Source organism: Oryctolagus cuniculus, chromosome 9 (genome assembly GCF_051225735.1).
Source record: "Oryctolagus cuniculus isolate XC-2025 breed Fujian yellow rabbit chromosome 9, ASM5122573v1, whole genome shotgun sequence".
NCBI lineage: Eukaryota > Metazoa > Chordata > Mammalia > Lagomorpha > Leporidae > Oryctolagus > Oryctolagus cuniculus.
The window spans coordinates 22268144-22295923 of NC_142875.1; positions in this window are offsets into that span (position 1 = coordinate 22268144).

Below are 27780 nucleotides of genomic sequence, written 5' to 3' on the forward strand. Positions count from 1 at the left end.
CAGGTACATCTTTAATTTCTTCTGTATCTCCAAGGACTCCCGTCTAGTTTAAGATACCATCATCTGTAAGTTTGAGTGAATATAACAATTTCTGTTTCATCTCCCTGCTTATGTTCTTGTCCTGTAAACAGTCTTCTACCTATTACTTATGGAAGATATTAAACCTATAAGAATGGATATAAACACTATCCTTGTGTCTGATACAAGCCACTGTTGATGATCTTTGTGCTTATTACATCATTTCCCCTATAACTTGCAGATTACTGGCAGCAGGAAGCCAGCACTCTGTAGCAGTTAAAAAGAAGACCATCTAGATTCCTACTTAGTTTAAATATTGATTCAGAGACTTACTGGTAATGCAGTTTGGGGAAATTTACTTACACACTCTGACTCATTCCTTCATTGTAAAATATTTTTAATAGTCACTCTTTCAATGAGCTGTGGATTAAATGGCTTAACTCCCATAAAGCACCTAAAATAGTAGCTGGTACCAAGTAATAGCTTGGTAGATATTTAATAGTATTCTTTGCAAGCCAGGAAACATAATATGATTTTGACCCTTCCTCCTCTGCTTTCTCTTGTTCTCCTGCTCATTCATTATATTCTAGACTCAATACCTGACCCCTGTTCCCTTCCTTAGTTCCAATTTTTTAGTTAGAACTTGAATGTTATTCCCTGTTCTCCCGATGTTGTCTATTTTCAACTGCATTTGGCTCATTGTGAACTTCTCAGCAAACTCTCCCCCAAACTTCTAGGTTTTAATTTGTCAGACCTGAGAATTTTATTTGTTGACTGCTTCCTAATCATTATTTTGTGTATTTTTATTTTTCTTTGAATTGATTACATCCTAATCATTCATTTTTTTCCTTGTTAATTGTCTGCTGTTCTTTCCTGTTCATGAGTACTTTGCAGTGTTTCCCAGATAACAAACCTCAATAAAAATGCATTGACATTCTCATTGCAATCACAAATTAATGGCTGTTATTTGTTAACCCAACATTTTGCATGCACAGAACATGAGAGTGGTACTAAAACAATCCACTCAGCATACTATTTTTGTCTGAGGCAATTTAAGATAACACTTAGAGTTTTGTTTCACAGTGAATTCAAACATCTTACATATTTTTCCACATATATGCTGACAAATCTTGGATAAAAGGCTTAGTTTCTTTATTATATGAAGCACTGCTAAAGAACATCTAATAAGAATTTAGCAATGGATGTAATACATAAATCTGGTAATTTTATTCAGAATATTTGATATCCCTCAGTAATGTTAGCTTAGTACACTAACTGCAAAAAAGGGTGTCAATAAACAAGTAACAACCTGTTAACACTCCAAAATGATATAAGTAATTGTTATTAATTAAGTATTATTGGTGAGTAAAGTCTGTTTCTCCCACGCATAATTAAGGATATTTGGGTTCTTAAGTCTGTGTCCACCTGGCTTATTTACCCACAAGTAGGCTGAAAGCTAGAAATGATGAAGTTAATCAGCAGATTGTAGAGCAGCTTCCGCTGAGGGTGCTTCCTGCAGAGAGGGGAGAAAGCCCCATCTTCCTGGCTCAGCCAGGTCAAAATGAGATACAATGACAAACAGCGAATTAGCAACCTTTCCAGCTTAACCTCAGCTACTGGAAAAATATCCTCACCAACGTGTCAGACATGTGACTCCTCTTAGGATTAGGCTAGGAAAGTGGCAATTGTGTTTACTTTAATTTTCTCTTTTCAGAGAATAGAATAGAAACTATCTTCCCTCTAGATATGTGAGGAGGGGGAAATAAATCTTCCCTTCTTACATCAAATAAAGTAATTTTTAAATATCTGTCCTAATTTAAAGATATTGCTCCTTCCTTCTCAGTTTATTGTGCTATTTTCTGTCTGAAATAAAATATTTTAGATACCCACACATATGACTTATGCTTTTACTTGAGATAATTTATTTAAAAGGTAGGATAGTTGTAAAGATAGAGAACAGAAAATATTTGATAATTGAAAAAATTAATTCATACTAAAATAAAGTTAATAATAAGCATATATTTCAACTATCTATTATTAAAATATTTCATAGTGATTTAACTGCTATGTGTTCATTCCTTTCATTACATTTAATATTTTTGCCTAAAACAATATTTGTAAATCAGAGAAATGAGGCTTTACTTTTTTTTTTTTTTTTGACAGGTAGAGTTAGTGAGAGAGAGAAAGAGACAGAGACAGAGAGAAAGGTCTTCCTTCCGTTAGTTCACCCCCCCAAATGGCTGCTACGGCCGGCGTGCTGTGCTGATCTGAAGCCAGGAGCCAGGTGCTTCTCCTGGTCTCCCATGGGGTGCAGGGCCCAAGCACTTGGGCCATCCTCCACTGCCTTCCTGGGCCACAGCAGAGAGCTGGCCTGGAAGAGGAGCAACTGGGACTAGAACCCGGCACCCCAACTGGGACTAGAACCCCGGGTGCCGGCGCCACAGACAGAGGATCAGCCATGTGAGCCGCGGCGGCGGCCGGCTTTACATTGTTTAGATGAAACACAGAATCACATTTTAAAGAGAACTTTATTAAAATTTACTTTGCATGTCATTATGATAGATATGAATATTAATATAACAAACCTCAATTTAACAAACTAGATAGGGAGGTATGAAAATGGAACTAACAGCACTGCCATTTTTTTATTTTATTTATTTTTTAAAGATTTATTTTAGTTATTTGAAAGACAGAGTTACAGAAAGGTAGAGTCGGGGGGGGGGGGGGCTTGCATCTGCTGGTTCACTCTCCAAAAGACTGCAATGGGCAGAGCTGACATCCTTTCCATTCTTGACCACCTTAAGGAGAAGCATAACATTACCAATCAATGCAACTAAGGATTTTGAGGTCCTCCCAGACATTTTCTATGAATGTTTTTCACCTGTTATGCAATTTTTGGGTGAAATTCTTAAGCTTGGATGTTTTAAGTGATCCTGCAGTTCCAGATCAGCTGTTGAGAGATGCTTGTTCAACCTATTATACGTCCCAGAAATACTCAACTTTCTCTCCAAAGTCTACTAAATGCTGTTATTACTTTGTTCAATCTGCTTGCACTCATTATCCATGAGATTAATCTTAGGGACCAAGACTGAAGAGATATGAGTAAGCCTTGTGCACCATTTGGATGCATACGATAGTTTGAGGTGAATGCATCCACAGAAAAGACATTCCAAGAAGCTCATAGGTGGGTTTCCTGGTAAAATATGGAGTGTTTATGGGGTTCCATTCCTCTCTCCCCTGATTACAGCATATCCAGTAATTTCATCATACTAGTCACCTCAGAATGCTTGGTGTACCAAGAAAGAATTACATTTTGGGGACAGTATCTAACATGGTTATCATGTAAATTCTATTAGAACATTCCATCTGGTTTAAAACACATAAATATTTGCTGATTATTTTACTGTTCTTCACAACTTCCCATTATCACTAAAGAGATAAAATCACAATGAAGCAGAAAAAAGATAGTTTGAGAGGTAAGTTGATGGGTAGATAGATAGATATAAATGAATTATGAATTTGGAAATCAAGCAATGCCTCATGTTTTAAGAACAATATAAATTTCCTTTTTCAAGAAAAATATTTTAATTTGTTCTTGATATTACTCTTCTTTTTTAAAAGATTTATTTATTTATTTTAAAGAGTTACACAGAGAGAGGAGAGGCAGAGAGAGAAAGAGAGAGAGAGAGAGAGAGGTCTTCCATCCACTGGTTCACTCCCCAGTTGGCTGCAATGGCCAGAGCTACACAGATCTGAAGACAGGAGCTTCTTCCATGTCTTCCATGCAGTTGCAGGGGCCCAAGGACTTGGGCCATCTTCTACTGCTTTCCCAGGTTATAGCAGAGAGCTGGACTGGAAGTGGAGCAGCCAGGTCTTGATATGGCACCCTGTGGGATGCCAGCGCTTCAGGCCAGGGTGTTAAACCACTGTGCCACAGTGCCGGGCCTGATATTACTTTTCTTAATGTGCTTTCAAAAGCATCATGCAATCTTGTTTAAAATGTTTTCGGTGTTACATTATTCCAAAGTAAGTGAAACACATGGTTATATGTCCACAAATTCTTTTTTTTAAGAAAGCTTTTAGTTAATGAATATAAATTTCATAGGTACAGCTTTAGGAATAAAGCAGTTCTCCCCCCCCATATCTGCCCTTCCACCTGCACTCCATCCTACCTCCTATTCCCTCTCCCATCCCATTCTTCTTTCATTTTCAATTAACTTTATATACATAAGACCAACTTTACACTAAGTATGGATTTCCACAATTTGCACCTATAAAACACACAAAGTATAAAGCACAATTTGAAGATACGTTTTGCAGTTATTTCTCAAAGTACAACTCATTAAGAACAGAGATCCTTCATGGAAAGTAAGTGCACAGTGATTCCTGTTATTGATTTAACAATTGACACTTATGTATGATGTCAGTGATCACCTGAGCCTCTTGATATGAGCTGCCAAGACTACGAAAGCCTTTTGAGTCAATAAACTCCACCAGTATTTAGACAAGGCCATAAGCAAAGTCGAGTTCTCTCCTTCCTTTAGAGAAAGGTACATACTTCTTTCATAGTCACTTCTTTCCACTGGGGTCTCACTTGCAGAGATCCTTCATGTAGGTCATTTTTTGCCAGAGTGTCTTGGCTTTCCATGCCTGAAATACTCTCACGGGATTTTTAGTCAGATCCGAATGCAGTAAGGGCTGATTCTTTAGATTGAAGTCATACTAATCAAAGTGCTGTTCTTAAACTAACTACATCATCATTACTTGGAATCTTCTAAATTACAGGATCTCATTTATGCATAAAAATTAAAGTTGCAACATTAAATGAATGTTACTGATGCCATTATCAACATGCACTAAATACTTTATTTTCTTGGCCGGTGCCATGGATCAATAGGCTAATCCTCCGCCTGCGACGCCGACACCCCGGGTTCTAGTCCCGGTCAGGGCACCGGATTCTGTCTCAGTTGCTTCTCTTCCAGTCCAGCTCTCTGCTGTGGCCCAGGAAGGCAGTGGAGGATGGCCTGAGTCCTTGGGCCCTGCACCTGCATGGGAGACCAGGAGAAGCACCTGGCTCCTGGCTTCAGATCAGTGCGGTGTGCCAGCTGCAGCAGCCATTAGAGGGTGAACCAATGGAAAAAGGAAGACCTTTCTCTCTGTCTCTCTCTCTCTCTCACTGTCCACTCTGCCTGCCAAAAAAAAAAAACAAAACAAACAAACAAAAAAAAAAAACAAAAAAAAACTTTACTTTCTTTTTTCATCGTATATGTGTATATATATTGTATCAACTTTATGTGTCTTTCAGCTTATTCCAGAATTACTAGACGTGAATTCTAACTTGCTATCTCTTGACTCAATCAATTGTATCATATACAACTTCCATCGTATCAATTATTTTTTCCCAACAGACATCCACCTATAAAATTTCTTACTTAATTCAATCAAGCTCTTTCTTCACACAATTTGTATATTCCTGGTAATCTTTGCATGCAAACATGAATTATAGTTTTCTATCTTGCTATCTATAATTTAATTTCTTTTTTGAGATTTAATTGAAAGGCAGAGTTACAGTGTGTGTGTTTGTGTGTGTGTGTGTGTGTGTATGCGAGAGAGAGAGAGAGAGAGAGAGAGAGAGAGAGAGAGAGAGATCTCCCATTTGCTGGTTCATTCTCCAAAGGGTTGCAACAGTCAGGTTTGGGCCAGGCTGAAGTCAGGAGCCAGGAGCTTTTTTGGTTTCCCTCATGGGTGCCAGGTACACAAGTATTTGGGCCATCTTCTGCTTTCCCAGGTGTGTTATCAAGGAGCTGGATCAGAACTGGAACAGCCAAGCTTCAAACCTTCACTCACACAGGATCTTGGTGTCACAGGCAGTGGCTTAACTTGCTGCACCACAATGGTGGTCTCTAGTTTCCTATCTTTAATTTTGATTTCTGTGGTAGAAATAAATCTAAGGTTTACCTAGTGATGCAGAAAATTTTAAAATACACTAAATGGTTTCTTAGTTTTATTTAAAATTTTCCTTATATCCAGAAAAAAACATATGTTGAAGTAATAGGCTAGATCTCAAATAAAATTGATTTCCAAATATCATGAGGAACTGAGAAAATAAAAAAGGAAAGTAATATGTAGTGAAATTTTTAAGTTTTTGCTAGAATCAAATATGTGCAAACTGTATCTCACTTCACTGAATACAAATTTTAGCAAGGGTGTTGACAATGTGACATATTTTAAAGGTGAATATTAATCTGTAGATGTTTCCAAATAGTAAACATACATGACAAGCAAAACAAAAGAAACCATGGAGAAGAAACTGAGGTTTCAACTATTTATTGCTATTTCTTTTGTGGCATATATGTTCTGGCATCTAGTAATTCAAATTAATGTTTTCCTTTTTGTGCAATGGTAAATAAAGTTTTCTCTAATTCGTCAAGAGATTGGGTGAGCTTGTCTAGTGAAATCTCCTTGTTTCCCTCTTTTGACAATCTTATACATGCACATGGGAGCCCTGTCTTCTTCTGCACAGCAGATTCAGATTTTCATATTCCAACTGCTGTAAGAACATTTTGAGCTATTGCATGATGTTACTGTCTACTGTCTAACAGTTATGTTCGGGCAATGTAACCAATATTGTACATCAGTATTTGTATATTTTTGAATGGTTTATTTCATTCCTCTTATGCAATTTAATAAAATCAATGTAAAATTAGAACAGATATCTCATTTTTACATCAGTTCAAAAAGCCTGATTCTTTTATCTTTGATAAAAGTGCACAAAATTGAAATTCATTAGTTATGTCTAAAATTGTTAGCCACAACTGAACAATTTTTGGACTTAAACCAGTCAGTTATTGATTTAACAGTGAAGTAAAATAATGAAATTAAAAGCACTGTATGCTGCCCTACAAAGATAGTATTAAAAATAAACTCTAGAGCAGATGGTGTAATAAGAAAGCTTATTGTCTATTTCTATGCTGTTAACTCTCTGGAAATAGGATAACATTAAGGACATCACATTAATATTTGGAATTATTCAGTATTTCTGGAAATTTTTGATGAAATGAAACAGGGAAATTTGAAATACTTGTAATTATGGTAGAATAATTTTCTGTCATTAACTTATGCAACTGCTTTGGCATTAGTTGCTTCATATTGAGGATGACAAGGCTTTTCTGCAATCTCCAGAGTTCACTGTGCGTTCACTCTCACATCAGATGGAAACTCCCAGGGTCCTTCTTGTTAATCCTCTGCTCTAGAACAGAAGTGCCTACACCCTTCTGTGGCGACAGGGCACAAACCTAACCATGGTCACTTTTAAACTTGATGGCATTATAAGAATGAAACTGACAAGAAATATCATATTCTAACAATTCCAGCAAAGCAACCATCTCCAAGTTCAGGAATTTGTGAAGCAGTTTTCAATTGTTTCTTTTTCTTGAGATAAACACAGGAACAAAATAAATATAAAGAATATAACTCAGAAACCAAGTGATACATGATTAATATAGCTAAAATCAAGAAGATACATTATTTGAAGCTACTGAATATCTTCAATAAGGTTTCTTCCAGTCAAATTATCTGACAGTTCTTGCCAGAATGCAGATGCTGTAGTTCTCCTTCTTTATCTACCTAGCAATGGGAGATAAATTTCCCGTGTAATAAATATATTAAAAAGTATGTAATTATTTAAATTTTGAATGCTAGAATTTTCAAAAAGCTTAAATTGCTGCATTTGTTTAAGAATCTGTTGAAGAGAAATAACATGTAGATGTGATGAACACTTTAAGGAATATTTTTCTATACGCAAGGAAATTCGAGGGAGGTTTCTTAATTAGTGATTATTTACATTATATGTTAAATTTTTCATTTCTTTACTATGTGCTTCGACAGTTCAACGTTAATTTGGCTTAAAAATCATTGTCTTAAATGTTTTAACATTTAAAAAATTTGATTTTTAACAATAAGTATGACTTTGACTTTGGTGGAATCTAAAGCAAATCTCATTACTCAATATTTCTTCAGATGATACACCAATTTTTCTACATTTATTTGAATTTATGGGAATCGAATTCAATTATTATTTACTGGGGTGTTTTCTAGTTGATAAACACCAATACAATCTAAACTTCAATTACATAGTATGCTTTATACTTTGAAGACTCTTCATATAACCTAATCAGTCACCTGAACATTTATGCCAATTTTTAGTAAATGTTATTTTAATATTTCTAAGCTCCCTTAACTGTATATTTGCAAATATTAAAAGTTAATCATGACCTTTGTGAAAATTATGAAAATGGTTATGCATGTCTGAAGAGCTAGACAAAATGAAAAAAAAAAAAAGCAGCACTGGGGATTCTTCCTGCAGTGTGATATGTAAGCCACAGAACATCTGCTTAGTCCACATGAAATCTGCTTTTGTCATAGCAAGTACCTCCTGAGGCCAAATATATAATGGTGGTTTTAGGAAACATTTTAGTCTAAGTGCAAAGATATTTTATATAACAGGAATCATACAAGCATCTACAAAGTCATGATATAACTTGCCACTCAGAGTATTATATTTTGCCTTACTAACATTCTGAGAGGAAATAATTTTGAAAGGCAAAGAGATGGAGAGGGAGAGAGAGAAAGAGAGAGACAGAAGAGAGAAAGTGAGGGAAAGAAGGAGAGGAAGGGGGATAGAGAGATATCTCCTATCTACAGGTTCATTGCCCAAATGCCCACAAAAGCCAGGGCTGGGTCAGGAGTTCTGAGGAGCTGAGAATTAAATACAGGTCCCCACGGGGGTGGCAGGGTCTCAAGTATTTGATCCATTACCAGCTACTTCCTAGGATACACATAAGCAAGAAGTGGAATCAGAAGCAAATGTGGAGCTCAAACCTGGGCTCTCTGATGTGGGATATGGGCATCCAAAGCAGAGTCGTAATTGCTGTACAGAATGCTCAACCCAATCTCATATTAGAGAGGCTTAAATATGTATAATTTTAATGATACTTGATACCTTATATTACCTTAAGTTTTGGCTTTGCTTTGTGATTTTTATCTATTATCTCAAATTCACTGATTTGAATTCTTCAACACACTTATGAAATTACAGAGTAGACTCCTAGAAAGTAGGGAGTTTTTCTAAGTCTGCTTTTTAATTTACTATTAAAATTCACTTTCTAAATTTTTGAAATAACATTTTTAATTTATATTATAGTAAAAAACTTAATGTCTAGAATCAAAGCCTACTTTTCTTCTTTTTTAATGTAACAGTATTGCTTATTAAATATAATGACTCACAAACATGACAATGGACCTTAGTGATGGGGAATGATGCTACTGCTATGATTTCAATATTTTGCAACTTTCTATGTAAAAATTGTGCTAAATTTCCCAAATGTGGTTATTTCTTAGGAGAAAAGTTATGAGTATTTGAACTGACAAGTAAGGGTCAGATTCAGATATTCTTAAACATAACTCATTGAAACATTCAAGAAAATCTCAGAAGTAATAGTCATAACTAACAGTGATGGTTTTCTGTCATCTAATTTCTTTAAGCTAGTTGAAAACTGGCATTAATGAAATGACGTTTGCTTAATGTTGTGCTAATTCCATTGCATCATTGGTTTTTATAGCAAAATCTCTAAGTAATTGTTAACTCCTTTCCAACTATTTGAACCTAAAAACATTTGAGTCTTAAACATTTGACATACTTTCTTGAGGTGCAATAGGTAGTGATAACACCATGGCTGGGATTCAGGGCATCTGAATGCAAACTGTGTTCTTATGCTTGCACACTGCTGAATATTAGACAACTAATACTACCAATTCTTAGGGACTGCATTCTGCTTTCTTTAAACACATTTCCATGCATAGGAAATGCTGTTCCATTGTACTCTGATTTTGACTTGAAATAAATAACATTAAAGAAATTTTTCACACTATTTCCAACTGTAGTTCTGACATTGAGACTGACAGAAGGAAGCCGTTTTATCACATTATGATCTGTCACACTTGCAAATGCTATTTGAGGTGTCAAAGTGAAAACGTCTGCTCATTCTACTGGTTTCTTGGATGAGTTATCTCTATCATTTCATTTTAAAAAGCAAATATAATGATTTACACTAACATTTCTGTTTGTATGTAAACATAACAGAATATATCATAAATAGATATTTTTCTCTCACACATGATTTAGATCACACTATCCTCAATTGAAACTTCAAAAGCTGTCAAGTATAATAAACGCCCATAATGTAGACTCTTTCGTTAACTTTAAATGCCATTTTATATTATCTATTTTGGCAGAACTGAGGAGAGATCTGGAGGTTGTAGGTAAGAGGCATATTAAAAGAAAATAATTATATCTTTACTTTATATCGCCATTTTTCAAAATAGAGGAATTAAAATATTTTCACTCAAAACATTATGTTTATTTCAATAGAAGTGAGGCTTCTGATGCACAAATAAAATTTAAATTACTGCAAGTTCATGATCTTCAGCAGCTTTATTAGTCTCTGTAGAAAAATAAAGAGCGAAGAGTACACAAGACCATGCACCTTATTTGTCTGATTCTAATTTGTACGAGTGCATGTGTACCTGTGCATTTCCCCATTGAGGATATAACACCTTTACTGAACCATATTCCTCTGTTTCATTTCCAGTGAGGCATAAATTCATTTAGATTTAATAGTTGCCATGATGTTCTTGTGCTGACTGGAATTTCGCTTTATCTTTATGGGTTGTTGCTTTGCTATTCATTTCTTAAGAAAAAGGAGGAAACAGTAGTTAATACAGAGCTAGATGACTGAATTGCCAATGAAACTACCTCCCAAAATGTTCTAGTTATTACTAACAAGCTGCGCGTTCTTTCATTAATGACATTTAATGCCTCATTGTAATTCAGTTGATCAAATCTACAGAGTGCTTCCTGTGTGCACAGAGAGTGATTATATACTGACTTTCATCTACATAAACAATGAGTATTAAGAAATACATTGAATTGTCATCTTGATATTCTGAAGAGACATTAAAAAGGAATATATTGCATTATGGGTTTTTTTGAATAAAAGGTTAGCGTGGAATTACAATTCTCTGCTCTGTCTTGGAATCAATGCTCATCTCCTCCAACTTTCCAACTGTAATAAATTGGTTCTCATAACATATTTAACTGATGCTATCCTAGAGAAGAAAATGCAAACTGGATATTTTACAGAACTGATTTTTCCAACTTTAGGGAGCATAGCTCTTTTTTCTTTCTTTTTTTTTTAAGATTTATTTATTTAAAATGCAGAATGTCAGAGAGGGCAAGGTTTGGCATTTGCTTGTTCACTCTCCAAAGGGCCACAGTGGCCAGATCTGGGCTAGACACAAGGCAGGAGAAAGAAGCTCCATCTGGTTCTCCCATGTTGATGACAGGGGCCCAACTTCTTAAGCCATCATGTGCTGCTTTCCCAGATGCCTTAGTAGGTAACTGGAGCAGAAGTGGTGTATCCATAACACAAACCCACACTTTGATGTTAGATGTCATCATGGAAAATTGTGGCTTAACCCACTGCACTATTACTTCCTAATCAAGTCAGAGAAGCAACAATTTATTTTGTTTTATTCAAAAGGTAATTTGGAAAAGCCTCATCATTTAATCTACTTCTCAACCACCATATATTAATATTCTACATCATTCTCCATGAGACTCAAACATGTGTCTTCACTTGATATTATTTTCTTTGGAATGTACATGCAAAACTTCTATTTGTTTTTGTTGTGTTTTTTGTTTGTTTGTTTGTTTTGGACAGGCAGAGTGGACAGTGAGAGAGAGAGAGAGAGAGAGAAAGAAAGATCTTCCCTTTTCCGTTGGTTCACCCCGCAATGGCCGCTGCTGGCGGCCTGCTGCGGCTGGTGCACCGTGCTGATGTGAAGCCAGGAGCCAGGTGCCTCTCCTGGTCTCCCATGCGGGTGCAGGACCCAAGGACTCGGACCATCCTCCACTGCACTCCCGGGCCACAGCAGAGAGCTGGACTGGAAGAGGTGCAACCGGGACAGAATCCGGTGCCCTGACCAGGACTAGAACCCGGGGTATCGGCGTCGCAGGTGGAAGATTAGCCTATTGGGCAGAGGCGCCGACCTAAAACTTCTATTTGTATTTAAATTACAAGTAGCAAATCATTAAGATAATTCCATTTTGATGTGAGCAGGAACCTAGACCAGTCTGTCAGAGAATGTTCTTTATTAAGTATCTGTTCAGCTTGGTCTACTTGGGGAGTGGGTTACACCTCTGAAAGATGTCCTAAGATCTCTCTTTTTGTGTCTCCTCTCTGTAACTTTGTCTTTCAAATAAATAAATAAAAGTTAAATTTCATAGTGACCAGGAAAGAGAGACTTTTCCAGAAACATTAATAAGGACCTAACAGACCAAGTGAGGACACCTGTATATGGTAGAAGACTGGAGCCACTTGGCAAGAAATACAGAGATATTGGATCTTTGTTTCACAATAGCTGTCACCTTGGGCTTCCACAAGCCCTCTGAGAATGTTACTCAGGTGTTTTTTTTTAAAGATTTATCTATTTATTTTGAATATCATAGAGTTACTGAGAGAGAGAGAGAGAGAGAGAAAGACACAGAGAGAGATTCCATCCACTGTTTCATTCCCTGGATGGCTGCAATGGCCAGCAATGGACCAGGCCAAAGCTAGGAGACCGGGGCCAGGAACTTCATCCAGAACTCGCTAATACGTGGTAGGAACCCAAACACTTGGGCTGTCTTCCACTGCTTTTCCCATTTTCTGATTGGCAGAGAGCTGAATAGGAAGTGGAGCATCCAGGACATGAACCTGCACCCACACGGTATGCTGGCACCACGGGTAATGTTTTCAACTGCTATGCTACAATGCCAGCCCATGGGATTCGTGTATGTAAACTTCAATGTCTCTTCCAGTTTACTAATTCATCTTAACACTTTATCTTCTAAAAACATCATTCTATGAAATAACAGCAAGGAAGGCAGAGAAATGAGGAAATTATCCATCACTGATCTTGATTACACTGTAACTATGAGCATTTAAAGAGAAAGAAATAACAACTGTGTTGTGGCAGAAAGAAAGGAGAAAAACAGAGAGAAAGTTTCCTAAAAGTTAACTGTAAACTTCCTGCTTTATCTAAAGACACCACCAGTAGCACCTTGTGTTTAAATGTCATCATGAGGCGACTCTCATAGGTTTCTACTTTTCTACACAGCTGGGGATTGCAGAGAAGATTTATTTGGACAAAGTTAATTTGACACATGTGATACCCCCTGCTGTCTGCACTGTATTTTTTCCTCCTTCTAAAATGGCTCTGATGTTATCCTCCTGTCTCCCAGTACAGAAATGAACAAATTCCCTGCCCCCACCCAAACCACTCCCCTCCTGCATTTGTCCTCCTCTCTTTGAAAAACCCAGCATCATGCAAACCTGATTTGCAGAACCAGAATGAAAATCGGAATGTAGTCTTTCATTGTGATGTTAACAACACGCCTGTGAAGGCAGGTGCTGCCTGTTACTGTCACTCTGTGTGTAGAGACAAGCGCCATCCTGGATGCAGGAATCACTCTCAGCCCTTCTCACCACACTCATCCACAGGCAAATCGCAATCAGATAATTACGAGGTTCGCTTTTTAAAAATCACCTAAGCTGCCGCTTGATGATTTTGAAAATCACGATCCTTCTCCAGGTGTGAAGAGGTATTTTCAGCAATGGACATGAATTCCTACACAGTATTTACTACAGCTTCTGCGCTTTACCTTGAGAGCGCCTTCAGAAGCTTGCGGAGTTTGTGTCGCTATTGGGGAGTAACGCACTTCCGTGGATTTGTCTTGGTCCCATAGGATTAAAAGACTGGAAGGTTCACACCTGAGAAGCGAAAGGAAGGAGCCTGGTGAGCACCCCAGAGACTCTTTCTGATTGGCTGTCTAACTGTTGCTATAGCAGCCAGAGGAAACTCCTCTTGAGAGCAGAAAGGGCCTTTTTGACCTCTGGTTTCTCTGAAGTCTGCAGGTGCTAAGAACCTGTCTAAACCGCTGGCACACAACCCGCATCTGCTGCAACTTTTGAGAAAGCTGGAGCCCAACCCCACTGAGGCCCCAGCTCTCCCTCTATGGACACTGTTTCTCGGCTTTCCCTGACCCCCCTGCCTGATTCCCAGATGGTCCCTGAGATGCTGTCGCACTGGCAGTTCTCTTCGCTTCTTGCTTTATGATTTGTAACGATATGATTATTAATGAGTTCGAAGTACTGCATATATTGCTTATACTTTTTGTCCAGCGTGGGGATAGCCATAAAAATGTGCTTCACATATCTCACATGGAGGGAATGCGGTTTACCGACCTTCCCAGCTGCCACCTCTGGGGATCCAGCATCCGTTTCTGTCGCGGTCCCCTCCCTCGCCGGTGAGCGGGTGTGCTCACAGTCTCCTTCTCACTCACATGCGCTGACGGGCACCGTTGGCTGTGAACTCCCCACTGTCTTGGCAGGAGCATTCCCGCAGCTGTGCTGAGACTATCTAACCGCACCATCCGCCCTGCCTTGCAGTCTGAAGGCTCCTCTGTTTACCTTCCCTCTCCCCTTTGCAAGCATTTCCCCCAGGAAGTCCCCTGCACATCTTATGGGATTTTAACATCTGCTTCTTAGAGAAACTAGATGGATATATTTCCTAATCCTAAGTAGATTTGATATGGTTTGTTAAAAACAATAAAAAAGACACATATAAAGCCAATTTTTAAAAATGTCTGAGAGACAGAATTGAAAGTATAATGACCAAAACTATGGCTAATAAGCAATTGCAAATGAAGTAATAAATTTTCTGTAGAAAACATAAATACAAAAAGTATAGAGAAGATAACTATAATTTTCAAAATTGACTCTGAACTTACTGGTATCTGAGAGAAAGATGCATGTTAATTGCACACATTTCATACTACAAACACTACTTACTTTGACTATTTGGTTCTAAACTTTTGCCTCAGCTACCACCACCTGTCTGGGCTACCATCTGCTTCCTTTGGGAAACTGTTCATCTCTGTACCCTCTCTTCACTTCAATCATGATATTTGAATAGAAGCTACCTTCTCTTTCGTGATTCCATTTCTTTGGCTGCAGTAACAGACACATTTCTATCAGTTTGGGCACAGTGAGTTGTTCTGCTAGACTTCGAACCCAAGACTTGCCAACTAGAGTTCTTGACTCATAAGGAAAGTTCCTTTTATTTTATTACTACAAGTTCATAGTTGTGTACATGCAATATCAGTGATTGTAGAAATTGATAACAGTGAGGAAATCAATATTCCAAAAACAATTGGAGAGACTGAGTGCAGGTACTAACATATATGATAGCCATAATTCCTGAAGCCAGCTTCATCCCTGCTTTCAGCTGTGGTTTTACTATACCACACAATTTAATTCAGCATATTGCTTGAAGTGTCTTGAGTTGAAGCTCTATTGCTTTTCATACACCTTTACTTGTACGGTTGTCATTCTAATTCTTGGATGTTACTTTCTTCAAAAGTCCCTAACTCATTGTCTGCATTATATAATAAACAAGGTAGACGTTTGAAAGAATATTGTCATTGAACTTTAATAAATACAAGTATTATTTTTCATTGATTAAACAACTTTATCTTTTAAGCATTTAATTACATTTTTCTGGGGGATAGTTTTAGCTTTACAAAAATGTTGCAAGGATTTTAGAGTTCCCCTATTTGTGTCCTTTTATTAACATTTGTGTCAGTTATTTATCAGAATTAATGAATAAATATTCTCACATTATTATTAACTAAAGTCAATAATTGGGTCATATTTCCTCATATTTTTTTCTAAATTTTTTTATTTGTTCCAGAATCCCATTTAGGTTACTACATGATATTTAATAACATCTTCTTAGTCTCATTGTTCTGACAGTTTCTTAAATTGTCCTTGTTTTTCACAACCTTGATTGTTTTTAAGCATTTTGTAGAATGCCCAGGTATTTTGTAGAATAACTCCCACTAGGACGTGTCTGGTTTTTCTCATGGTTAGGCTGTGGTTCTGGCATGCTTTATGTGGATGTAGCCTTGAACTTTAGAGCACTAGTGTTTGTCATGTGTCTCTACTATAAAGTTACTATCTCTCCAGGCACTTTTGGATAGTGGACTCATTAGTAAGAATTCACTAAGTGCAGCCACATTTAAGAGTTCAAGAGCTATGACCCACCTCTATAGCTTTACTTAATAATTTATTTTTATTACTGTAGACTCATGAGTACTTACTTTAACATTAGATTATAATCTAATACTAATTTAATTTGTTGCTCAAATGGTTCCAGGTATGGACATTGGGAGTTGTCACAGATTGACTCCTGTATCATTTTATATGCTGCCCACAGTGTTTCATTTATTTTTTAACTTTTATTTAATATATATAAATTTCCAAAGTACAATTTATGGATTACAATGGCTTTCTTCCCCCATAACTTCCCTCCCACCCACAACCCTCCCATTTCCCACTCCCTCTCCCATTCCATCACATCGAGATTCATTTTCAATTATGTTTATATACAGAAGATCAATTTAGTATATATTAGTAAAGATTTCATCAGTTTGCACCCACACAGAACATAAAGTGTAAAATACTGTTTCAGTACTAGTTATAGCATTAATTCATATTGGACAACACGTTAAGGACAGAGATCCTACATGAGGAGTAAGTGCAGAGTGACTCCTGTTGTTGACTTTACAAATTGACACTCTTGTTTATGGCATCAGTAATCTCCTTAGGCTCTAGTCATGAGTTTCCAAGGCCATGGAAGCCTCTTGAGTTCACTGACTTTGATCTTATTGAGACAAGGTCCTAGTCAAAGTGGAGGTTCTCTCCTCCCTTCAGAGAAAGGTACCTCCTTCTTTGATGACCTGTTCTTTCCACTGGGATCTCACTCGCAGAGTGAGATTTAGGTGTTTTTTTTGTTTGTTTTTTTTTTTTGTTGTTGTTGTTGTTGTTTTTCCCCAGAGTGTCTTGGCTTTCTATGCCTAAAATACTCTCATGGGCTCTTCAGCCAGATCCAAATGCCTTAAGGGCTGATTCTGAGGCCAGAGTGCTGTTTAGGACATCTGCCATTCTATGAGTCTGCTGTGTATCTCTCTTCCCATGTTGGATTGTTCTCTCCCTTTTTGATTCTATCAGCTAGTATTAGCAGACACTTGTCTTGTTTATGTGATCCCTTTGACTCTTAGACCTATCAGTATGATCAATTGTGAACAGAAATTGATCACTTGGACTAGTGAGATGGCACTGATACATGCCACCTTGATGGGATTGTATTGGAATCCCCTGGCACATTTCTAACTCCACCATTTGGGGCAAGTCCAATTGAGCATGTCCCAAATTGTACATCTCCTTCCTCTCTTATTCCCACTCTTATGTTTAACAGAGATCACTCTTCAGATAAATTTAAACACCGAAGAATAATTGTGTGTTAATTACAGAGTTCAACCAATAGTATTAAGTAGAACAAAAAAAATACTAAAAGGGATAAAGTATTATTTGAGAATTTTTTTTTCTTTGTGGCACTGCAGATGCTCTAGGATTAACTTGTTAGTTTCTTGTTCTGACTTTACAGTCAACCATCTTCCCCATGGAGTCTTGCTTTCTTTTTTGGAAAATGGTATTGAAAACCAAGATTGGGAGCTGGGGAATACTGATTTATCCTCTTACTTATTTGAAAGGCAGAATGATAGAAATATTGAGAGAGATCTTCAATCTATTACCTAACTCTCCAAATGTTCACAAAAGTGAGGAATGGACCAGACTGAAACCAGGAACCTGGAACCCTCCATCAGAGTCTTCCATGTGTGTGGGCAGGATTCAAGTACATAAACCATTTACTCCTGCATCCCAAGCTCATTGGCAGGAAGCTGGATTGGAAGTGGAGGTAGGACCTGATTCCAGACACTGCCATATGGAATGTAAGTGCACCATGTGGGATATTAACCTGGTACACCACAACATCTGCCCCTCATTGATCATTTGGAATGGAAAGTTTAGAGTCCAGATATAGACAAGGACATACACATATTAATAGTTGATAAATATGTGTTCATATATCTAATAATGCCAAATGTGAGACAGAATGAAGAATATTATACAGATGGAGAAGAATATTCATTTTTTCAATATATAACTCTAGGCCTACTATCTGATTTCCTATTTTTACTATGAACTCTTACATTGTTTTCTTATGCTTTAGTCATTTTTGTCTACATTTGTTCTAATCAACATCCTTTGTCTCCCTCTTAGTTCATAATGACTCAACCTAAATGAGTTAATGCATGTTTTGTGAGGGAGACTAGCTTTGCATGTGTACCAAGCCTTTCACTGAGTTAAATGTGCATGAATTAAAGCAGATACACTTGGCAGTTATTTACTTGTTTGTGGTTCTTCCTGCTTTTACTTTCCTACTTTTTCTTTAATTTTGTATCTTGTTTTTGATGTTTCATTGTGGTTTTCATTTATTTCATGACCAACAACTCCATTTTATATCTTTTAAGTAAGTTTGATGTATTTATGTGGTTAGAACAAATATAAAATCAAGCAGACAGAATTTGTTCTTTCCCTGATTTTAATTATTGAAACAAGTAGCAGCAGCTCTAAACTTAGGATCTTTCCATTCCAATCATGTTCTTCATGGATGATAAATTCCAGATAATTTATATAAGCATTAAAGGCCAATGCAATAGACTTGATTCAATTTTAATTTCCACCTATCATTTATGAGAACTGCATTCGTGCAGGATATTGGAAATTCTAGTTACTCTTAATACTTACATGACAAAATATATTTTATCTAAATTATGGCTATGCTATTATGTTTATAAGCCCCTTTTCTGACATTTATTCAATTTATTTCCTCACCACTAAGTCGTGATAAGATTTTTTAAAAAAAATTTTGAATTGCATATTATATATAATTTGCATCTAATTTTCTGATACTTAATTTTAATATGTTTAGTTTGAGTAATTTGTACACTTCCATTGTGTGTATCACTTTTAATATCCCTTAAATAGTTTTTTTATGCCCAATTTTATCTTTCACATCTCAGTTGTCAAAAGGTCATTTTGAACTCTGGTGGCAATCCCATTGTGTAGTTACTTAAATTATAGTAAATGGCTCTACTGAGATAAGATTTTTACAGCAGAGTTTAAGGATAAAAAACAGTTGGTAAGATGACTCTCTATCAGTCTTCCCGCAAACTGGCCCTAAATCTCATATTTCTTGTTATTTCAGTTCTTATAAACAAATTTATTCTTTGTGAATCTCCTACAATTATGTTTCAAGTGTCAGCTCATTCTTAAAAGTTGTATCTTTTCTTCACACTCTCTCAGGAATTGTGGGCTCACAAGAATTCTGGACTTTCCCTTCTGGTTCTGGTCCCACTACTACAGTAAGTCAGCAAGACATTTCTGAAGTTTGGTGGGAAAACTTGATGCTTCCCCATTTTAATCCAGATAGGTAAATCATGTAAAGGGTTTAAAGATGTAGAACTGCTTTTGGTTACATAGTTTCTGAGTTCTCATATGTTTTATCCCCCATTTACTGAGTTTGGTTAAGACAGAGAATAGCCAGTACAGCTATTCATTTTAGAATTTTAGAATTATCTTTTGCTTTCTTGGGAAGAAAATCTCATTTGGTGTGTGATTCTACTTTTATAGTTACAGATATCTGGCTTTAGAATATGCTCATCACAAATGAAGGAGAAACTGCTTTGATTGGAGGTATTTAATTTGTTTGCACTTTCTTTACCACCAATATTCTTGAAACTTGTTTGCCGACAAACAGTGACAACATGTTATTTATCATTTCCATTGGTATCTTTCTATTCAAATCTTCTCCTGTAACCTTAAACAAATTCATCACCTAATATTCCTTTGATAGTCCAAAGATTCATATCACTGTATATAAATATTACATATTTTCTCCCATGCTCAGTGTAAGTATTATAATGTCTGCTGATTTTGATCTAAATTTCATATTTTAAATTGAATTTCCAGTTATTTCACACTATAATTAGCACTGCTGAGAGTGAAATCAAAGAAAGTTCGCAATTATTATGATATGATATATTCATAGAGTTTATTGAGTCCTGAAAAGATTATTACATTAAAATTTAGTTTATTATTGTGCTTTAAAGACAGGCCTGATCTTCAATGAAGCATAACTATAATTTGTTTTTTATCTGTTACATTTGACAGTTAATAAGGTCATGGTTGAGACAAACTTCCTAAAAAGTTAGGAAAAATTCTAAGAAATTTGCTCAGAATTCAGGTGACAAGGGTAGAATATGTTTGGGAAGAAAAATACAACATAACAGAGAATCTAACACTTTATAGTCATAATTCATCAAAATGCTCAATATCAGGGAATAAAGAGATATAATTTCAAGAGAGCTATCATTTGTTGCTTATTTTGTCTTTCTACAGATAATTACAGGTTAGTATTTGGGGATGAACTTTAATGTTCAGAGAATGAACTAGAACCAAAAAAAAAAAAAGTATGTAACATATTCTGGAAAAACACTGGGATCCTATAAAAAAAACTAATGAAATGAAAATGCAGCATCATGACATCAGTTCTGTGAATGACAGCATGGGAAAGAGACCTTTACATTGTAACCTAGATACAAAGTTATAATGCATGTGACGTGATGTGCAGTTATCATTATAATGATATGCATCATAATGCATGTGATAGATTAATAGAGAAACCAGTAGTTAGAGTTGGCTTTCCTCAATCTGATAGAATTTTGGCAGGGATACTTTAGGGTCCATGTACAACATTCTATACTTACACCCTCAGGATGTAGCTTTGCTTATGAGCTGAATAAGAAATTTTCTTGAAGAGCCGTCCCCTTTCGTAGCACTAAAATTCAGTGGTCATTGAAATTGAATTATCCAATTTCTCTCTATTTGAATGCACAATACTGAAGATGAAATTTTGATTTCTAAAGCCTCAAAGAGTAGCAATCTATGATCTGTTGGAATGGGATTGATATCTTTTCTGTTATAGGAAAAATTATTAAAAATATTTCAAGTTAGTAATGACCAAACATTAAGGGAATAATTTAGTAGTGATTTATTATATATAAAAGTGGGATTTAGAACATGGATGAAATATGAAATGAATGAAATATAAATGATATTCTGGTTCTGAAACACAACTAGGTTTTACTTCAACCCAGTTAAAATGGCTAGCATCCAAAAATCAAAAAATGGCAAATGCTGGTGAGGATGTGGAAAAAAATGTACCCTAATACAATGTTGTTTGGAATGCAAACTAGTATAACCATTATGGAAGACAGAATGGAGTTTCCTCAGAAATGTAAAAGAAGATCTATTATGTGACCCAGCCATGCTACTCCTGAAAATACACCCAAAGGTAATAAAATCAGCATATGAAAAAATTATCTGTTCCACATGTTTTTGGAAGCTCAATTCCCAGAGCTAAGACATGGAATCAACCCAGATGTCTGTTAACTGATGGCTACAAATGAAAATGCGGTGTATATATATATATATATATATATATATATGATTGAATGCTACTCAGCTTATAAAAGAACAAAACCCTGTCTTTTGCAACAAAATGGATGCAACTGAAGATCATTATGCTTAATTGAATAAGTCAGACTCCAAAAGACGAATATCACAGTTTCTCTGATTTGTGGTAGCTAATAGGTAGATTAGAAAAACATTTTAATATATATGAATGAAATTGTCATCTTGAGATTTGATTATTTTTATAGCACGTGTCTATATTCCTGCTAAATTGGGCTTTCTACTTGTGAACTCTTTCAGTGGAGTGTTAACTCTGTGAATATACAGTAAATTAAAAATTTTACCACAAAAATTGCAAAAGGAAAAAAAAAGTGGAAGGAAGAGGGTGGTAGGGAAATAGCATTATGTTTTTAGAATTGTATATATGAACTACATGAAATCTGTTCTCTTTATGTTAATAAAAATAAATGAATTCTTCTTTTAAAAAAGCTATTCTTAATTTACAATGGCAATTTTGACATTAGCAACATATTATCCATTCTCAAATGCTTTTAAATTTTATAATTATAAGCAGTCCTCTTTCCATAATGTTAGGATAATTAGTCATTTCTACTCAATGTTTTTTGTATAATTTGATGTGATTAAAAAGACAAATTCAAAGAAGTTGAGGCCCTGGAATGAAAATATCCTGGAGGACAATAATTCTCTCCTTCTTTATATTGTTGAATATATTGTTGAGTCTGCCCACAAAAATGTACAATAGAAAAGAAGAAAAAAATTCAATGATATGCTAAAGGCCCTGTGAGTTTATATGTGGAAGAGATTAAGTCTGAAATTCTCATACCTTTTTTTATGTGCCATGGTTAATGTTTTTCTTTCTTCCATCTTTAGTTTCATACTTTTTATTAAGAATATTGGCATTCTAAGCTATTTGGAAAAATTGGAAATTTCTAACAATTTCAGTGATTATTTACTTTGTTATTTTTCAATATGTATAAACAAGAGTATTTTAAATTATATCAATAAAATAAGATAACACATTCTCCCTAATTTCCTTACATTGTCACCACCAAAATGTTGGCACCCAAAATACAGTCACAGTAAATTAAACATCTTTTTTCCAATGTTTAAAAACATTTGCATATTTGTTTCTCATTCTGAGAGTGAATTAGAAAACAGTAACCAAGACTGACTCCCATCTTTCTCTACAGCAAGTTCAAGAATGGTTAATATAACTGCAGTGTTGCTAATTTTCTCAAACGAGTCATAGAATGCATTGGAGGCATTACAGTCATGGTTATAGGTATTAGGATGAAAATATGTTTGTTGAACATCACCCAAAGTAAGAGATGCATGGGGAAGAATTCCTGGGAACTCCAAAAATGAGACATCCAGTTTTCCTCATTCTGTGGACTCAGTGCACTAACTCCTCCCAGCAACAATGCATGACAAATGTATGGAACATTGCCAACCAGGGAAACTCTCAAGCTTTTGTCTCCAGTCTCTACTGAATATTGCAATAAGACAGCAGACTGCCCCAATGACTAACCTGCATTCTTAGCCCTTTTTCCAGTATTAGGCTGATAAATGGCCACTCCATGCACCTCACTCTATTTTACATGGTCAGATTGTGTGGCCTGGCCAAGAAGCCCTCACAAACACTTTTACCAGCCAGGGAACCATGAAGCTGATTGCTGCCTAGGAGCCGAGAATGATGGTTTGGCCTCTTTTTGGACAAGATTGAGCTCTTTACTACGAGTTCAGAAATATATTCATTATTTTCACTTACCCATATCATTGTTTCTAAAGTAGGGAAAACTTCATGCTTGAAAATGCTACACTAAATGTAGAATCAGAGATAAGCTTAGAGGCTCCCAAAATAATTTTTTTTTTTGCTTTCATTAATGACTAGCATTTTTGACTTCTTGTCATATTATAACAGAAAACCAAAGATTATAAAACTTAAAAGGAAATGCATACTATCAAAAGAAAATACAAAAATGAAAAGTAATGACAACAAAAAATAACTGAAAGACCTTTAGAACTAAGTTCCTAAAGAATCAGAGTAGGGAGTAAAGTTCAGACTAACAGTTAAGGGGCCTCCATCCCACATTGGAATGCCTGGGTTTGATTTTAGACTCTGGCTTACCCTAATTTCCTGCCAATTGGAGACTGTAGTTGATAGTTCGTACATTTGGGTTTCTGCTACCCACCTGGAAGACCAGGATTGCAATTCCATTTCCCGGCTATGGCTCTACCCCAGACCCAACCATTGTAGACATTTGGGGAGTGAACAAGCCGATAGGATATCTGTCTGTCTGCTTCTCTGTTTATGAAAAATATTCTTAGTGTCATCCTTAAGATTTTAAAAAAATATGTACTTATTTGAAACACAGAATGACATGCAGAGATGGAGTGACAGAGATGTATAGAGATCTTCCATCATCTGGTTTACTTCCCAAATGTCCATAAAAGGCAGCACAGGGCCAGTATCTAGGAATTCAATATGGGTCTCTCGGATGGACGGCAGGGACCCAAAGACTTGAGCTATAACTTACTGTCTTTCAGGGTGTATATTAGCAGGAAGCTGGATCAGATCTGAAGGCAGGGCTTGACCCCTGGCACTCTGATACTGGATCCAGGCACTTAAGTTGCAGCTTAACTCTCTGAGTCTACCCACTCCTCCCCCACCAAAAAACAGTGACTGCATGACACTTAAAAAATAACAATAAAATGTTAGTCTACATACTAGGAAGTTTATAAAAGTAAATCTTCCACTTCTCTTAAGCTAAGAAAAAGATGTTATAAGATGTCATCAATGTAAAATGAAGCTCTTTGATCACATGACTAAAACTATATATAGAACCTACTGCACCACAAAGACTGCTCCAATGAAGGTGCTTTTAGATGCGGTTAATTTATTGTGTAGGATGGCGGAATAGTGAGGGCACGCACCGATAGTCCGGGAAAATTTAGTTTAATAAAAGGGGAGTTACGGTAGCCTCAGAAAAAAGAACCAGGAAAATATTGCAGGGGAAACTCTTCTGGATCAAGTGGCCGTGAATCGGAGGACATACTGGGAGAACAAGGTCGCCCACCGCGCGGAAGCCAAGCCGCGGGACCGAGCCGTGGAAGCCCCAGGGTCTGCGCGCCAGTGCTCGAAGGGGAGTGCATGCCACACAGACAACAGCGGGGAGACTTGGGACGCTCAGGGCTCCGAGTCCACACATCGCCGCTGGAAGGGGAGGTGAGCTCAATAACCCGAGACATTGGTGGGGAAACGGGGGTCAGAATCTAGAGGGGGGCCGGAAAGTGCAGCAAACTCACTACCGGAAAGAAGGAAAAAAAAGCTTCGGGGTTTCTCTTCCCCCTAACCTTGCAAAGGTTACAAGGCTGCAAGGCTTGAAGAATTCCCAAGAGACAAAGAGCAGGCCCCCTCTCTGGATTTATATATCAATGGGGGAGAGCTAAGGAACAGAGTCACTACAATTCAGTAGCCTAGGCAACCCAGTGGGAGTCCAGAGGAGCCTAAAGGGACTCTGGGACTCTGCGGGTAGAAGCCAAAGACTGGAAGCGAAATACCATCAATTCTGCACAGCCATGCCATGCAGTGTTACTTACCCCCTGAACAAATAAAATACATAAATAAATAAAAAGAGAGAGATTTACCACGCATAACCTGAGGGTGTCACCTTTGCACACCCTTAACCAGGAAGAACCAGGCAGAGCTCTCAGGCCGCAACCATCTCAAACCTCCAAGGCTCCTCCAACAGCAGGCAGTCCACTTAACACAGACACAGTATAAAAAAAAAAAAAAAAAAAAAACAAAAAAAACGCACAGTTATGCAAGAAGAATTAACTATGCCGAGTAACAAACACAGAAATCGAGGAAACAAGATCAACGATGACACTATGATGCCTCCAAATAAGCAAAACACCCCAAGCCAAGATTATGAAGATGATGAGATAGAAGAAATGCAAGATACGGATTTCAAAAAATTTATGATAAGAACATTTAGAAGTTTTCAAAAGCAAATCCTTGAACTACAGAAATCCTTAATGGACAAGATTGAAAATCTCTCTCGTGAAAATGAAATTTTAAGGAAGAGTCAAAATGAAACTCAGAAACTAGTAGAACAGGAAAGCGTTACAGTGAAGAGAAATCAAAATGAAATGAAGAGCTCAATAGATCAAATGACAAACACATTAGAAAGCCTTAAAAACAGAATGGGTGAAGCAGAAGAGAGAATATCGGACTTAGAAGATAGAGCACAGGAAAACATACAGTCAAACCAAAGAAAAGAAGAGGAAATTAGAAATCTAAAAAATATTGTTGGGAATCTACAGGATACTATTAAAAAAAAACAACATTCGAGTTCTAGGAGTTCCTGAAGGCATGGAGAGAGAGAAAGGATTAGAAGGCCTTTTTAGTGAGATACTAGCAGAGAACTTTCCAGGTTTGGAGAAGGTCAGAGATATCCTAGTACAGGAAGCTCATAGAACCCCCAATAAACATGACCAAAAGAGATCCTCACCACGACACGTGGTAATTAAACTTACCACAGTGAAACATAAAGAAAAGATCCTAAAATGTGCAAGAGAGAAACGTCAGATTACTCTCAGAGGATCTCCAATCAGACTCACAGCAGACTTCTCATCAGAAACACTACAGGCTAGGAGCGAATGGCGAGACATAGCCCAGGTGCTAAGAGAGAAAAATTGCCAGCCCAGAATATTATATCCTGCCAAGCTCTCATTTGTGAATGAAGGTGAAATAAAGACCTTTCATAGCAAACAGAAATTGAAAGACTTTGTGGCCACTCGTCCGGCCCTGCAAAGATACTTAAAGATGTGCTACACTCAGAAACACAGAAACACGGCCATCAATATGAAAGAAGGTAAAGGAAGAACACCTACCAGTAAAAGAGCATGGGAAGCTCAAAGCATATACTAGAAAATATCTCCGGGAAAATGGCAGGGCAAAGTCACTACGTATCAATAGTCACATTGAACATTAATGGTCTGAATTCTCCAGTTAAAAGACACCGTTTGGCTGACTGGCTCAAAGAACACAACCCAACTATTTGTTGCCTACAAGAAACACATCTCTCTAACAAAGAGGCATGCAGACTGAAAGTGAAAGGTTGGAAAAAGATATACCATGCCAACAGAAACCAAAAAAAAAGCAGGTGTAGCCATATTAATATCAGACAAAATAAACTTTAATACAAAAACTGTTAAGAGAGACAAAGAGGGACACTATATAATGATTAAGGGTTCAATTCAACAGGAAGATGTGACTATTATAAATGTATATGCACCTAATTACAGGGCACCAGTCTATTTAAAAGATATGTTAAGGGACTTAAAGGGAGATTTAGATTCCAATACAATAGTACTGGGGGACTTCAATACTCCACTCTCAGAAATAGACAGATCATCCGGACAGAAGATCAACAAGGAAACAGCAGATTTAATTGACACTATTGCCCAAATGGATCTAACAGATATCTACAGAACTTTCAACCCTACATCTACAGACTTCACATTCTTCTCAGCAGTGCATGGAACCTTCTCTAGGATTGATCACATACTAGGCCATAAAGCAAGTCTCAGCAAATTTAAAAGAATTAGAATCATACCATGCAGCTTCTCAGACCACAGCGGAATAAAGCTGGAAATTAGCAACTCAGGAAACCCCAGAAAGCATGCAAACACATGGAGACTGAACAACATGCTCCTGAATGAACACTGGGTCATTCAAGAAATCAAAAGAGAAATCAAAAACTTTCTGGAAGTAAATGAAGACAACAACACAACATATCAAAACTTATGGGATACAGCAAAAGCAGTATTGAGAGGCAAATTTATAGCAATAGGTGCCTATATCAAGAAATTGGAATGGTACCAAATAAATGAGCTTTCAGCGCACCTCAAGGACCTAGAAAAACTGCAGCAAACCAAACCCAAATCTAGTAGGAGAAGAGAAATAATTAAAACCAGAGAAGAAATTAACAGGATTGAATCCAAAAAAACACTACAAAAAATCAGCCAAGCGAGAAGATGGTTTTTTGAAAAAATAAACAAAATTGACACTCCACTGGCCCAACTAACTAAAAAAAGAAGAGAAAAGACCCAAATCAATAAAATCAGAGATGAAAAAGGAAACGTAACAACAGACACCACAGAAATAAAAAGAATCATCAGAAATTACTACAAGGAC